Source organism: Lepidochelys kempii, chromosome 10, assembly GCF_965140285.1.
Source record: "Lepidochelys kempii isolate rLepKem1 chromosome 10, rLepKem1.hap1, whole genome shotgun sequence".
Classification (NCBI taxonomy): Eukaryota; Metazoa; Chordata; order Testudines; family Cheloniidae; genus Lepidochelys; species Lepidochelys kempii.
Window position 1 is genome coordinate 64,166,436 of NC_136389.1, and position 15,648 is coordinate 64,182,083.

General features: G+C 39.0%; 1 protein-coding gene across 1 annotated transcript in view; it reads right to left on the reverse strand.

The window, feature by feature from the left end:
• Nucleotides 1-257: 257 nt before the first annotated feature.
• Nucleotides 258-15,648, reverse strand: part of LOC140894943 (zinc finger MYM-type protein 1-like) — a 90,394-nt gene continuing 75,003 nt past the window's right edge. Inside the window, exon 3 of the mRNA XM_073303892.2 lies at nt 258-651. The gene's annotated coding sequence lies outside the window, so the exon portion shown is untranslated. The remainder of the gene's footprint in view (nt 652-15,648) is intronic.

The window sequence follows — 15,648 nt, forward strand, 5'->3', positions numbered from 1 at the left end:
GAAATCTGTTTCTCATGAAGGTAAATGGTTCCCCATTTTTTCTCAGATGGCTAATAAATTGAACAGCATAACATCCTCAGGTCAGAGGTCATAGAGCATCCTAATACCATGCTGCCTGGGCAAACCATAGTTTCAACAAAAACCCCTACCACACCAGCACTGAACCTAGTGACTAGAGAATATGCCCTCAAAGAAATACATTACACATTAATGTTTTAAAAAGAAAATACTTCTTTATTTAATAGCAGAACAGCATCCAATAAAACATCAATCCAGTTTAAAAGCCAAACACCCTTAAAATAAATCACACACCCATCTTTCCTGTTGTTTTTTAAATATAAGAGGGTCATACAAGAGCACAAATAAACAATCCCCCCTTTTCCCATTTACATTAATAATTATTTACATACCAAGCTCTTTGTGGCAGAGACCATTCCTTTTATATGTCTTTGAAGTGCTGTACACACACAGTGTTGTATAAATAATAACAATAAGCTCTTCTTCCTTGCTATTTCTGAACAGTCTCAAACAAAAACTGTCTCTTGAAAGTCATAAGTGTACAGAAGAAAATCCTTCTCTGAGCTGGACACAGATTTTTTGGCCTTATCTCTTTTGGCCTTTCTCCAAGTCTTTCAGATGATTGGCCCCTTTCTGCAAAAACCAGCAACAAAGAGCTAAAGAGAATTCACACTTGTGAGTAAAACCTAGGAAGGAAGCTTTTACTTGAACAGAAGATGGGGAACCATTTACCTGTAGGAGAACAGATTCCTGATTTTCCCCTAATTTTGCATTGTGATAGAGTTTGATGTTTAGATCCATAAGAAAGATAAGGCTGAGATGTGAATTCCGAACTGACCTTGGAGCTGGGTTTAAATTTTGCTTCAGACTTGCATGCATTTTAATTCAAGTTACATTTTACACGGGATACATTCTATCTGGTTTGGTATGTGACTTCTGACCTGGCATTGTTATATTCTTTTAAGGCCCAATCTAAAGCCCATTGAAGGCAATGGAACATCTATTCTGTATGAGATGGCTTCTTGTGTTTGTTTGAGTGTAGTGGGTTCTGTGGTGATGAGGATTAGCCAGACCTCAGTCCAATCTCAAGTACTACAGGTGCAATTTTGTGCCCATAATTAAATGATGGAGCATTTAATCATGTCTGCAATTACCCCCAACTGTCTGATTTGTGAGTGCTGTCAGTTGTTTAGGCTCAAGTCCATTTGCAGACACACTTAATTTTGCACCGTCATTTAAATATGGCTGCACAATGGATTAAAGTTATTCGAAGATGCTTTTGAAAAATTAAGGCCTGTAAATGCGTTTAGGCATATGTTTAGGCCTTTTATGCTAACTGTATATAGCTGTTCTTTTAATCCCTAGACATATCAATCTGAAGAAGTAGTGGTTAAAGCAGCCAGTAAACTCTCATCTTGTGCATTACGAATATCTATTGTAAAGAACTGCCATCCTACTCCTCCCTTCACTTCCCCCACCCCACATTCTACCTTCCTCCCATGTTTATGAGTTGGGTTTATGAAACATTTTCTCCACTTGATTCTAAAAGGTATGGGGGGGGGGGAGGATATTGCACAGCATTATTTAATCTTACTTATTCCTCAAATGTTTGAGCCTGAAATATTGTTCAGTCCCAAGATATAGAACAGGAGCTCCTGAAGTTGACCAGAGTGACTCACTTGTTTCACCATGAATTCAAAGTGGATATGAAGCATAAATCCCCCTCTTCCCTCTGTAATATAGTAGCCATGAATCACAATGTCACACTGAGTCGATCATAATCTAACACTTCACGCCTCAGCCAACAACTTGATTTGTCAAGAGAACAGGCCTGCAAGCTGCCAATAGAATTGTTTCCCATTGGAGAAGAAGGGATAATTAAGCCCTCCGTGAGCTAATTTCTTTGTTCTTTTATAAAAATAACATTTACTTTCATCTTTTTAGTAAACAGAAATGAAGAAATATCACATATGTATAAGATCACTAAACTGTTTACTTTCTCTAAATTACTGATATGAGTTTTCATTCCATTACCACCTGATAAAGTACGTTCAGGAATATTCTATTTTGCCACAAAACAATGCACCGTGTTATATCTTAATTAGGTGAACTGGAGCTAAAGCTAATTACACTATATCTGGATGCTAACTGGAGCAGGGCATCATTGCTTCCTGGGGATAAGTGTGAGGCTGTCTATTATGAGCTTGGTATTTTCTATCCAGTGACTGAATAATCATTATATTTTGTTTAATGTTCTGGTTAAATTCTATTCCATGTGACCTATATAATGTGTGATTATATCAGGGTGACCAAATGTGTATTATGAGTCTTGAAACATGATCTGAAGTCATTGTTCAGTGCTCTGTATTTTATACGTAGAGAATATTGATTCTATTAAGAAAAATCCAAACCTCCTATTCCTCCCTCATGACTAAGAATGCCTTAATGTTGTGGATTCATGGCTGGTGAATTCAGCCAATAAGTGATTATTCTTCTTCTCCTACCAAGGACAATATTGATGCAAATAAATATGCTTGGGTTTGGGTTTTTTATATTATGTTATGTACATTTACATACAAATTAGATATGGCCCTGGCTGTCATGGAGAGTTGGCTGTAAGGCCTCACTGTTACAATGTTTGGGAACTCATGATGTGCTAATGACCAATTTTCCCTCTATGCACACCCTAAGTAAACAGTTTATGGAGAGAGAGAGAGAGCTGCTGCAGGGTAGGGAGAAAGAATATTGAATTGCTCAGCACTGCAGTAGACCCCATAGAAGTTGCTCCCTTCCTCTGTAGAGGAGAATGGCCAGTTGGTTCATATAGTCAAGGATTCACCAATCTCACCACCACTCCTCCCCTGGCTCCGCCTTGCTGAGCTGTATTTCTTGACAGTACATTAGGAGCCCTCTCAGATCTAGGCACCACAGCACTGAAGAAGGATGCACTTTCCTAGTGTCCTGAACTACCCTTGTGTCCTCCCATAGCTCCTAAGGCACACACAGCCTGTGCACCCACTATGACACCACTGTGTGAGATGCAGCTAATTACGTGATACATGGCCAGTGCCTAGGGAGGGCAGAGTCATTTCATCCCTTTCTGCATCTTGGAGAGAACAGGGGTAGAGCAGTCCCTGCCCTTTACCTGGCTCTTATGCAGGGGCAGGGAAAGCTCCTTCATTTACAAAGTCAAAGAATAGCCAGGTAGAATCTGCCCCATGTGAATATTAAGAATACCCTAATGACTTTGGGCCTGTTCTCCTACTTCTTACTAGCACTGAGATTAGATATATAGACAGGTTTCAGAGGAACAGCCGTGTTAGTCTGTATTCGCAAAAAGAAAAGGAGTACTTGTGGCACCTTAGAGACTAACCAATTGGTTAGTCTCTAAGGTGCCACAAGTACTCCTTTTTTTTTTTTAGATATATAGAGTTACAGTATCATGAGGCTGAATAAGCTTTTGTCCTCACGGTTAGTTCTTTTCTCTCTTCCTACAATTGTACCACAGTCACTGCCTGGCTTCTTGTATATATTCCATAGCTGCTGGGATACTGTCATTAATAAGCTCCATGGTTTTTTTTTATTTTTTGCATTGATGAAGCTAAATGTGATACCTTTCTTTCTCTACGTATTTACTTGGGTAGTATTTCCAAGACATCTAGACTCATTTTCTTAGCTGACACTCAGTTATGTCTTTCCACAGTTGCACTAGATAAGAATACAAACAGCTATCCTTAGATATGGCTCTTTTAAAAAAAAAACTAATATGTTTTCTATATTTTTCTCCATATGAGAGAAATTTTCCTTAGCCATCCATATGCTATTCAAATTAAGTTGTTCACAAGCTATGCTTATGAAGTGAATTTCTTAAATGGAAACTTATTTTGATATCTGTTTAAATTTTCTTCTATTTTGTTAGTAGCTAAAAGCATTTTGAGTCTGCCTGTCAAAAACGCCTTTGGCTTTTAAATTTAAGGGGATCTATGAACTGTGTCTGCTGTGTTTAACTGGTGTTTGGAAGCAGTGAAGTATTTTTTTAAAAAAGCTGGATCTCCCTGTTATCCAGTAAGGACAAAGGCTCCCTGTGCAAAGAGAATTGTTTCCTGAGCTGTGCGGTAATTCCTCCTAGCCAGCAGCTAGATGAGAGTGTAGGCTCTTTGGGGCTGAGACTGCCTCTTTAAGAAATGTTTGTACAGTGTTTAGGAAGTCTGGCACCAATCCCTAATTGAGTCCTTCGGCATTACCATAATATAAACTTGTGTGTACAGTGCCAAGTTCCTTGGTAGGAGCCTCTAGGTAATACTACAGTACCAATAAATAATAATAGACAATACTGGGTGATCTGGGGACATAACATACAGTACCTAATGAATGTCAGCCATAAACAACAGTCGTTTATGGAGATATACATACTATTTATACGGTATATGTAGCAGATAAGAAAAATAACTAAATTGTGTGGTTTCAGAGTAACAGCCGTGTTAGTCTGTATTTGCAAAAAGAAAAGGAGTACTTGTGGCACCTTAGAGACTAACCAATTTATTTGAGCATAAGCTTTTGTGAGCTACAGCTCACTTCATCGGATGCATACTGTGGAAAATACAGAAGAAGAATATCATGAAAAAATGGGTGTTTATCACTACAAAAGGTTTTCTCTCCCCCGACCCCACTCTCCTGATGGTAATAGCTTATGCAAAGTGATCACTCTTCCATTTCCAGCACAAATCCAGGTGGGGGGGGACCTGGATTTGTGCTGGAAATGGCCCATCTTGATTATCATACACATTGTAAGGAGGGTGATCACTTTACATAAGCTGTTACCAGCAGGAGAGTGGGGTGGGGGGAGAGAAAACCTTTTGTAGTGATAAACACCCATTTCTTCATGATTTGTGTGTATAAAAACAAACAACTATGCATCCGATGAAGTGAGCTGTAGCTCACGAAAGCTTATGCTCAAATAGATTGGTTAGTCTCTAAGGTGCCACAAGTACTCCTTTTCCTTTTGTAAATTGTGTGGGGAGCAGAACGACTCAAGTCAAGCCCTAGAGTACTGTATAATTCCCTGGTCCCTCACAGTCTCACTGGCAATATCTAATCTCTCACTCTTGCACAGTTTGCAATTGCTTTTCGAAGTATGGTAATGAACATCCCTATAATATTTGCAGCATTCCCTATGCTGTATATAGGGAGTATGGCAGAAAGTAACTACATGAAAAAGGAACATAGCAAATGTTTAATGGTGACCACTTTTTGCATGCAGCTGTTCTTTTATGGTAGAGATATATTCTTCTGTAAAATGTGCAGCAAATTTGGAGCTTTGTTGTTAATCTTCAGCAAAATGCTTGTATGATGCATTCTCCATTGTGTCACTATACCACTCTTCCAAAACCAGAGCACGTGGACTTTTCTAATTTTGGAGGAGAAATCTTTTTCTGCAAACAAGGGAATGGAAATCCATTTTTTATGTCTTTGTTGGTCTGTATGCCGACAAGAAATCCTACAGTAAATATAAATTTGATTTATGTGGTAATTTATTTATTTATTCTATGCAATTTCTATGGAATTTGTTACACTAGATATTTACACTAGGTATTTACAGTGTTGGGGTATAATTCTGTGCATGTCACATTGCCACCCATGAGACAACACACATCATTGTCCAGTACATCAAACTCCAAGTAGTGTGCAGGAGTCCAGTAAATTCTTAGTATAATTTTCCACTTTGCAGGTTATTATTATTATTTATTTTGTACTAGGACCAGGACCCTATTGTGTTATGTGCTGTACAAACACAGTATAAAAATCTAGTTACTGCCCCAAAGTGCTTATAAGACTAGAGAGAACAGGTGGATACAAACAGAGGGGGGGAGCACATGGAAACAATGATATTATTGATATTATTATGGTAATATTGCTCAGCATTACAGGCAGTGATATCAGTATATCAGCCTCCTAACCATTGTCAAGTTTTTTGTAGGCATCATGGCAAAGGAGAGTTTTAAGAGGGGATATGAAGGAGGAGGATAAGGTAGCTTTGAGATGGGGAACTCCCCCCCAGGGTCAGAGACATAAGAGATAGCACAAAAGTGCTTGTTTTAAAATTTAACAAGTGAGTGATGGAGGTTGGCATCTTGGGCCAGTTGGACGTGAGGACTCTCTCCAGTAGCTCTATTAATGTAATAGTTTTTAAAAGAAATGCTGCATATAAATATAACCAACCAACTCCTGCACTGCTTTAACCCAGCATAGCTCCATTTACTTTAGTTGGACTGTGCCAGTCAATACCAGCAGAGAAGCTGGTCCAAACTTCTTAAAATACTTACTTCTGAGAAATCAAATGCCTTTTTCTGAATCATTTTATAGGGGGTTGTGTTGATGTGATGGATCATATAAAACAAACGTGTAGGACAATGCTGGACAGGGTTTAGCAGTGTCTAACTGGAAAAGGAGAACAATTGTGCTCCAAAGCAGCTCTTTATGCTGGTTCAGAAAGTAAATGCTCCATCCTGCACAGACATTTTCACCTCATGCCTTCTTTTATTCCCTTTCAGCATTGAGATGATGCTTCTTGGGGGTACCCAGAGTTGTGAGGCACCTTGCTACCATCTGTCCTTAGCGAGAGAAAGTCTGATCTGTGTCTAGTGAGGGTCAGCTCCCCATCCCAACCAGACAGGGGCAACGCTCCTCTCTCTGCCTATTCAAACTCTGGTGTCTCTCTGCAGATTAATAATAGGTGTACTCCAAGCCCTCAGAACCATCTCCCTCCTTCCCCCGGGAGTGTGTAGCCCCTGTTCCACTGGCCCCATGTAGAATTCACAGATTTGCCGATCCCAAAGGAAAAGTACACACCAGTTTAGCAGTTCCACCTCAGGATCATCACTCCACTTAACACGCTTCACTTAGATATGTGTATAGTGAAAACAAAGAAAGGCTTATTTAACAAGGTAGAGAGATTTGAGATATGGAGTAAAGTTTTGGAAACAGAAAAATAAAATCATAACACACCTTCTAAAGCCTAGTGTGACAGAGTGCTATCTGTAGCACCCTGATCATTGATGTTGCTGCAGCACGGAAAAGGCTGCAGGCTCATCTGGGAGTAATCAGCCATTTTCTATTGGAATGGGAGGATTATGAGCACCTGGTGATAATCACTAGGCTATTGATTCAATTGGCAGTAACTGGGAGGATCATAGAATCATAGAATCATAGAATATCAGGGTTGGAAGGGACCCCAGAAGGTCATCTAGTCCAACCCCCTGCTCGAAGCAGGACAAAGCAGGACAAGCAGGATCAGGAAGTGGGGAGTGGGGGAGAGTTTAGAGGGTGAGTTGTGCAGAGGAGAGAAGCTGTGTAGAAGCCATCTCCTGTAACATGTGTGCCATGTTCTGTTTGCTGGAGAACGGAGGAGCAAAGGTATATGTTGTGAAAGGGAAAGAGCCTGAGCATGTTTGAGATTGAGGGACCATGGAAACAGGAAATGAGGCATGCAGGGTAGCTGAAGAAGTACTCTGTGACACCTAGGCTTAATTAACAAGATAATTTTCTATTTAATAAAGTTTTTAGTTCAGTCAAAGTCTCCGCAGCATTTTTCGGCCAGGTTGGCTGTGACCTTCCTTTCATAAGAGAGAACGTGCTGACAATTCATCTCCTCCGTGAAGGATCCAGGTTCTGCAGTACCCCAGTTATATTCCCCAAATTCATTGCCTTTACTTATAAACAGGATACCTCCTGCTGTTTTTGTTTTTTCCTGCAGCTCTCCTCTTGTGACTTTTTTGCAATCTCTTGATTAACCACAAACTCAGCAATGCGGATAAGCCTTCAGTGTGATGCATACTATACGCACCTGAAGAGAGAGAGAGAGAGAGCAGTGTCTCTCTACCCTATACCTGAGCAGAATCTCTCCAAGACCTGTCACCTCCTGTCACCACCTACTTTTAATGTCAAGGCTTTAAGAACATAATTTCCAACTTATCCCCACGTAACTTCTTAGATATTATCTGTACATACATTGTGCAATGACTATAATGACCAGTAAGCTACTGGCTCTTGGTAGAGGCCTTACACGCTACCCTTTGGTGAAATATTATACATATACCTGACCCAGAGGATCCCTGTGGAACCTGATGCATCCACTCTTTGCCTTCTGTTAGTTTGCATCAAGAGGTCCAGGGTCATAATCGCTACAAAGAGAATAGTGCAGAAAGGGGAGGAAAGTAAGTGTGATTTGGAGGAAACGGAGCTACACAAGGCCCTAGGCTAGTACTCCTCCCTCTAATATTAAAGAATAGAACCTCTGCTCTCTGAGAAAGTACTCAACCCACACTGCATCAGATAATGAGCCTGGTGGCGGGGACTTAAAAATGGAATCCCATATGAAGATTTGGATTCAGATTGTGGAAAAATTACTAGCATATAGTGGGAACAGGATATTTCCTACTCACTGTAGTAAAACCTGGTGATTTCTGAACATGCAGGAGTGGAACCAAGATTGTCTGAAAATGTTGGCCTATCAGAAGAGCTCAACTCCCATTTAGGCACCAAAATCTGGTTATAAATGTCAAAGTAGGAGCTGCTGGTACCTGAACACTTTTGTGAAGTTGGCCTTTTATTTTGGTGTCTAAAAGGGAAAGGAAGTCTTTGGGTAATCTGTATCCTGTTGTGAGTGCAGAGTAGAGCCATGTGAATAACCAAATGCCAAACCAAAAAGTTGAAAACAATTTTTCCTTTCAGACTGAGCCAAAACAAAAAAATGTTCAATTTTCTGGAAAACCAGGAAAGTAGAAAAAATTGTTTTGGATCAAATGAAACATTTTGTTTCATATTCAAGTTTTTTACTTTTCAAAAATTAAAGTAAAATTTGAAACAAAAAGTCATTTTGAATTAAAAATAGCAAAATACATTGTTTAGAAAATGTTGAAATGGAAAGGTTCTGATTTTTTCCAAAAATATGTTGTGGGAGACTTGACCCCCAAAAAACCTGGCAAAGTCCATACTAATTCATAGAATGTTTTAAATTTTTTCATTGAAAATGTTTTGGTCCAAAAAAACTTGCCCTGACTTGAAAATCAGGGGACCTTGTTCTCTTTTGAAAATCCGATCCCAAAATATATATTCAAACAATATATGCTAGATAAATTACACCCAAAACATTCTCCTACATTAGGATGCACCTTCAAATATTTTTCATTGGAACATTTTTTTTAAAGAAATGATATGCCTATTCATTATTTAGCTAATTTTTAAATTTTAACTAAATCAGAGGCATAACAAGTAATTACTAGATGATTATGCTTATAGTAAAACAGAATTTCATAAAAATTGCATTTTCATCTCATGTAAACAAGCAGGTTTTCTATAATTTATGCCCTTTTTCCTAAAAAATTGGAGATGAAACTTGAAATGATATGCATCAAAATGAAGTGGGAACAAAGATTTTATCTAATTTTGTGCTTTGTGTCTTGACTTTTTACTTTGGTATATATTATTGCAGACATTTTCAGATTTTCATTCTCTGAGAAAAGCTGTGTAAACGTCAACCTAACTTCAGTGGTAATTAGGGTCCAAAAATGACTTTGAACTAAGCAGGACTTTATTCCGTTAGCATATTGTTAGATCATTGACTTTTAAAATTATAAAAATCTCTGCATTAGCTAGAAATAGCTTTCTTAGCTGAAAATAGGCCCATGATATTTTTTTTTTTTTTTTTTTTTTGCCAAGCATGAGAGCCAGCATTTTGTCATTTAGGCATAGAACTTCTTGGCGTTCTCTAATACAATGTAACAACATAATACACCTAAATGACACAATATTGACTCCCTTGACATACATTATATAGTATTATTTATACTTATTTTCAGCTGTGAAAGCCACTATTAACTCACATACACAAAATGGCAGTAAACATGTACAAACTAAATATGCTGAACATGACCATTTAAATAAGAGGCCAGCCCAATTCTATCTGATATTAGTTAAGTATTTTCAGTCATTAGCTGATGTTTGAGGAAGTAGGCTCTTAGGAATGACTCCATATTAACTCCTAATCCACATTCTGGATGTAATGTTCTCAGACAGGAACATGTTTTGGTAAATTGTTAAATAAGTGGGTTTGCCTGATTTCTCCAGGACCATGTAAGCACTGTAGCCATGACCATCGTTAACTTTGATGAAAGGTTCTGTGGTTTTGAATCTCATGTGTCTGAGTCAGTTTCAGAATGGGAAGGATAACTGGCAAGAGGATAATGTGAAGCAGATGGAGAAGGAGGGAGAGTGAATTCTGGACTTCAGTGGCAGGACTTTCATCAGTTAATAACCAGAAAAACTGATGACTTGTGGCATGTTGAGATTTGGTTGGGTTGATGTGATAGTATCAACTGAATAAACTTCAGTGAGAGCTTTGCAAGCTGAGAAGTTAAATCTCAGGTTGTTGGAGGCAAACAGTGTGTGTGAACTCGGGAATAACACTGCAATTAAAGAAGGGACTAAGGGCTTGATCTTGACTGAGGCATTGTGGCCCCAGTCCATCACAGTTCTTAAGCACATGCTTAACTTTAAACATGTCAGTAGTATCACTGAGTTTAAGCACTCGCATGTTTAAAGATTAGCACATGCTTAAGTGCTTTGCTGGACTGGGGCAGAGTGCTCTGCACTTTGTAGGATCAAGCCTTAAACCAGTGAACTCTCAGTGAAAGCTTTAAGTCATCCATAAGGGGTACCATCTTGCAAACTTTTATACAGTGAGGCTTCTTGTGGGTGCATTGGTTTCAAAGGGACTACGAACATGAATAGAGACTACTCAAGTCTGTAAGAGTTTGGTGGATTGAGTATGAAGACATGAGATTCTTCTGAAGATAAAAAAGGGCAATTTAAGAAATACCGAAGTGTCTAGTTGTGGGGATTACTAAGGCTAGCTCTGGTACAGAATTGCCTTTGTTTAGTGGGGTTCTGCTATCACAGCACATGTTCTGGTTTTGTTATTTGCACCAGGAATGGGAAAAGAAAGGGTATTTCGGGTACAAAACAATGTGCAGGGGTGGGTTGGTTTTTGTTTTGTTTTCACCCTTTCTTCGTTTAAAAATTAAATAACCTTTTTACCATAGCTACCCTAAAAACAATCATGCCAAAATCACAGCTCTAGTTAAATATTATGGGCCGGATCTTCATCCCATTGAAGTGAGTGATAATATTGCCATTGACTTCAGTGGGAGCAGGATCATGTCCAAGAAGGAGGAAATTTGGAGCAGAATGCAGTCTCCAGTGCTATATATTTATGATTATTCTTGGATTGGTCTGAAACAATTAGGATGAAATCCCGGCCCCATTGAAGTCAATGGGAATTTTACCATTAAATTCAACAAAGCTAGGATTTCACCCTTATTTCTTCCTGGAATAGAAATCCATTCTATAGCTTTCCTAAATCTTCACCCATTATATTCATGCACCATGTAGCTAAACCTTTTAGCAGAGAAGTTCCATATGCTGTTTGTTCATTGTCTCCAGTTTTATTTACCTGAAATGAGCTGCTTTTGTTCCATAAAACACCTTTATTCCTTCTCTGATATGTCCATGTGACTTACCAGAGGAACTTCAGCCAAATGAAAATCAATGAACTCCATTCTTGAAATCCCTGCAGTACTTTCTGGCCTTCTCATGCAGAATAAACAAAATTGCTTTGTCTTAACAACAGCTTGTCAATATTCATAAGCATTTAACAGAGCAGGAAAAGATGCCAATGAAAGCCACCCCCCAGATACAAGAACAAATGTTTAGCCTTTGAGAGATGGGTCCAGTTAGCTTTGTGGCAGGAGTGTAAAACTTACTCATGACAAAGATTATGCGTGGATATTAAAAGTAGTGATGTGTGGATATTAAAAAACCCACTACCCATGTCTACTCTCAGATACTACTATAAGAGCCACTATAGGATATGATTTCCTGGCATACCTTCAAAAAATTAATGTTACAGTGCCATGAAGTCAATCTCTTTAAGAACGCAACATCACTTGCATAAATGACATTAAGAATATTGTGAACCACCCGATAGGAAGATAAAGAGTTAGGTGGTATCAAGATACTTTACTTATATTCAAAGTTTATATGTCCTCATTTGAAGTCTGCTTTCTGTATTTTGTACCATTGTCCATGGTGACTTCTAAAACCGGACAGTTAAAAATGCTGGGCCAAATTCTGTTTCCCACTTATTCTGTTTATAAGTTTGAAATAACTCCAGACTTTAATGGGATTACTCTGTATTTGTACTGGTGTAACTGAGAGCAGAGTTTGTCCCATCAAATAGAGCTTTTCATGCATCTAGATGAACAAGATTATCAAAGAAGCTCCTTTAAAAATCTTATAAAAGTCTTGTCTGCACAAATTCATCTCTAATTGAAAGAGGAGCTGACTTCAGAGACATTTTTAGCACATCTGCATTCTTTAACTGAGAGTGGTTATGAAAGTAAAAACTCTTGTAGTATGTATTGGTTGTGTTAGCTCAATCTAAAATCTGAAAAAGACATCCAGCCATTGGGTGTTAGAAATTAGTTGCCCAATTCTGCATCTGTTCATGTGCTAATCCTTACTTACATAATATTTATTGACACCAATGGAACTATTCACATGAGGAAAAACTACTCGCTTGAAATGAGAAGGAAGGATCTGGCCTTAATTCTGTATCATATAGTTGTCAGTTCAGTTCAGTAACAGCCCTAAATGCAATTAGTTTCAATGTAATAATGAAAATGATTGTTGTAGCTTAATGGGGGTTTTAGCTCTATATCATCAGAAACTGATGACCCCTTCCATTTACCAAAAGTGAAATTGTATTATTAATTAATTCAGTAAACTGCCAACAACAAATTGATAGTTTTCCCCTTGTTGGCTATTAAATATGCTTAACTAAAACCCTGATTCTGATCTTACATCTGAGTAGCTCCATTGACATCAATGAAGTTATTCCTGATTTGCATCATGGTAAATGAAATTAGAATTAGGACTTGTCTTATTAGTAGTTCTAGTGTCTTTTGATGGGCATATAATTGTATTACGTTTCTTGTGTTAGTGTTTCTTGTGCTGCCTTTTCTTTATTTCTCCAGCTGAATATCAGCATCACTGGCAATGTCCACATAATGGTCTGCTCATGAAACAGGAGCTTTTAGATAACTTCTGCTGCAGGACAGTAAGTCACACCAAAATGATTGTTACTGATTATTATCCTAAAAATATATTACTTAGATTGCAAGCTCTTCGGGGTGGGGACTGTCTTTTTGTTTTGTGTTTCACACTTCACATAGCACAATTCAAATTTAGCCAATTTTTAAAGGAAAAACGTGCACAAAAAGAGTGACACCCCCCCACACTCCCAACCCCCGCAAATGGCTGAATCAAAACAAAAAAAATTGAAACAACGATGATTTGGGTTGACCAAATTGGTGAGCGTGAAACAATGTTTTTGGTATGGGGTTTTTTGAGCCTTGCGATACAATGGGAAAAACTGGGTTTGGTTCAAATTGAGCTGGAGTGTGTTTTTTTCGGTTTGCCCCCGAATCAAAAAAAATCTAAAGTCTCAAGTCTAAAGGACAGACAGAGACAGATAGACAGAGCTAATAGAGGGAAGGGGAGCACTGTATACTTTTTGCTTTTCTGATTACTGAGTATACATGGCAACAAGCATCCCCAGCAGAAGTGCCTTCCAAGACTTACAATAATGTGGCGAGGGTAGGGGACTTTGTGGATAAGCTCGGGAGCATTGTACCACGTGTAAGGGGAAGTCTGGAAAAGGTGTGTAGGTGATTGAAAGTGGGGCAATAGTCAGTTTTTTCTAAACAAAAATGCACTTAAATTTATGACACTGTAGCTAAAAGGTTATATTCAGATACTTACATCCCGAAGACAGATGGTTATTTGTAATGCTATTATTTATATCAGGACACTTTCTGCAGTACTAAGATGAATGATTACTGTCTAAAGTTTATTGGAGAAAGGGTGTATTGTCCTTTCACAATTAATTGTATTAAGCCATTTCCTTCAAAACAGGAGCCCGCTTGAATTGGATTTTAGGGGCAACTATTTTGAAACCAGAGCAGTCTTGCTGATAGTGAGCCAACAAATGTCTGAACAGGCTCATTTGTTTACTCTGGTAATCGCAATAAGGCATTTCAGGCCACATCTCTTTCAATTTTGCTGGCAGTGGGGAAAGATTGGGGCTGCGGAGGAGAGGAAGCAAAAGCTGCCAAAACCTGTAGGAAGCAAGAGCAGCATGCTGTACCCCTCCATCTGACACCCTAAAAGTGCATTTATATGAACTCCATACAGCCAGTGCTCTGCAGGTTCTGAGAGGGGTCTGTCTAAATGGGAGTAAGGATTGGAATAGATCTTTGCCCTGTGGAATCACCCTACACCCCAGCAGACTCATGGGAGAACATGTACAGGATTTAATGGTGACTCAGTCAACATTTTGCACAAAGCGAAATTTTAGGCTTGGTGCTACAGAAGTGTGCAGAAAATGGTGAAATATGTATGTTTTCTGGAAGAAAAATGTGAATGTTTTGCACATTTCCAAACGAGACGCAGATCTGTAGTGTGGCGGGCGTGATGTGCTACTGCTTTTTCATCCTAATTCAAATCCTTCACGCAGCGTACAGTTGCTTTGTTTGGCGTGCACGCAGCAACCAAGACCATTTTTTTTAATTCTTGCCATGCATAGCACCCTGCTATACAGAACACTCCAAGCAGCGATCACTGAAATAAATCAAGTACTTTGATTTAGTGCCAGAGTTCAAAATCATCCAGTCCCAATCTCCACTTCTACGCAGTATTGCAATCCATTCAAGTGAAGCAATGTGATTTAAAGATGATACTGCCACATTAACAATACATCACCTGATTTAGAACAGGTCCTTCAGGTTATAGTGCTGTTGATGTTGCACTTCTAACGATGTCCAATCTAATGGAAACTCCCAACCTACTACATGTTTTTATGGTAGCTGTGACTTCTGTATTCACCCAGTGTCAGATCCTTGATAGAGAACGATACATGTGAAGGACCAAATTCTGTGCTCAGCTATACCAGGGTAAATCCAGAGTAACTCCATGAAGTCAGAGGAGATCAGAATAAGTCCTAAATTTTTGAGCGTAGTGTATATAGATTTTGGGCCTGAGCCTGATTCCCTTGAGCCTTTTAGGCACTGGTCTGCACAGGAGGTGCTGAAGACCCAACTTCATTAAGGAGGATATTAGGGAGTTTCCTGGTGCACATGAATATGCACAGATTGAACCCTCTCTTCAGGTAGTGCAGCCGGTTTTCTCCAGTATGCCCAGCGCTCTGTCTGGACCATTACTGTGATCGGGGATGGGGGGATAGGGGGGGCAAAATCCTATCCCTATCACTCATGACTCCCTTTGGGAGCATGTTGAGGGAACAGTCTATGCAGTCCCCCATGCCCAAGCATTGAAACTTTAACAGGCCCTTGTGGGCGGGGGGCCAGAGACACAAGCAGCCAATCTGACCCTTTGTCTTCAATGAGGCAAAGCCAGGCCTTTCATTCAGTTAACTTGATGGTGTTTAGATTTGTACAAAGGAAATAGTTTGGTATAGAAATAGCCTCTGAGATGTTATATTAGCCTTTTTAATTA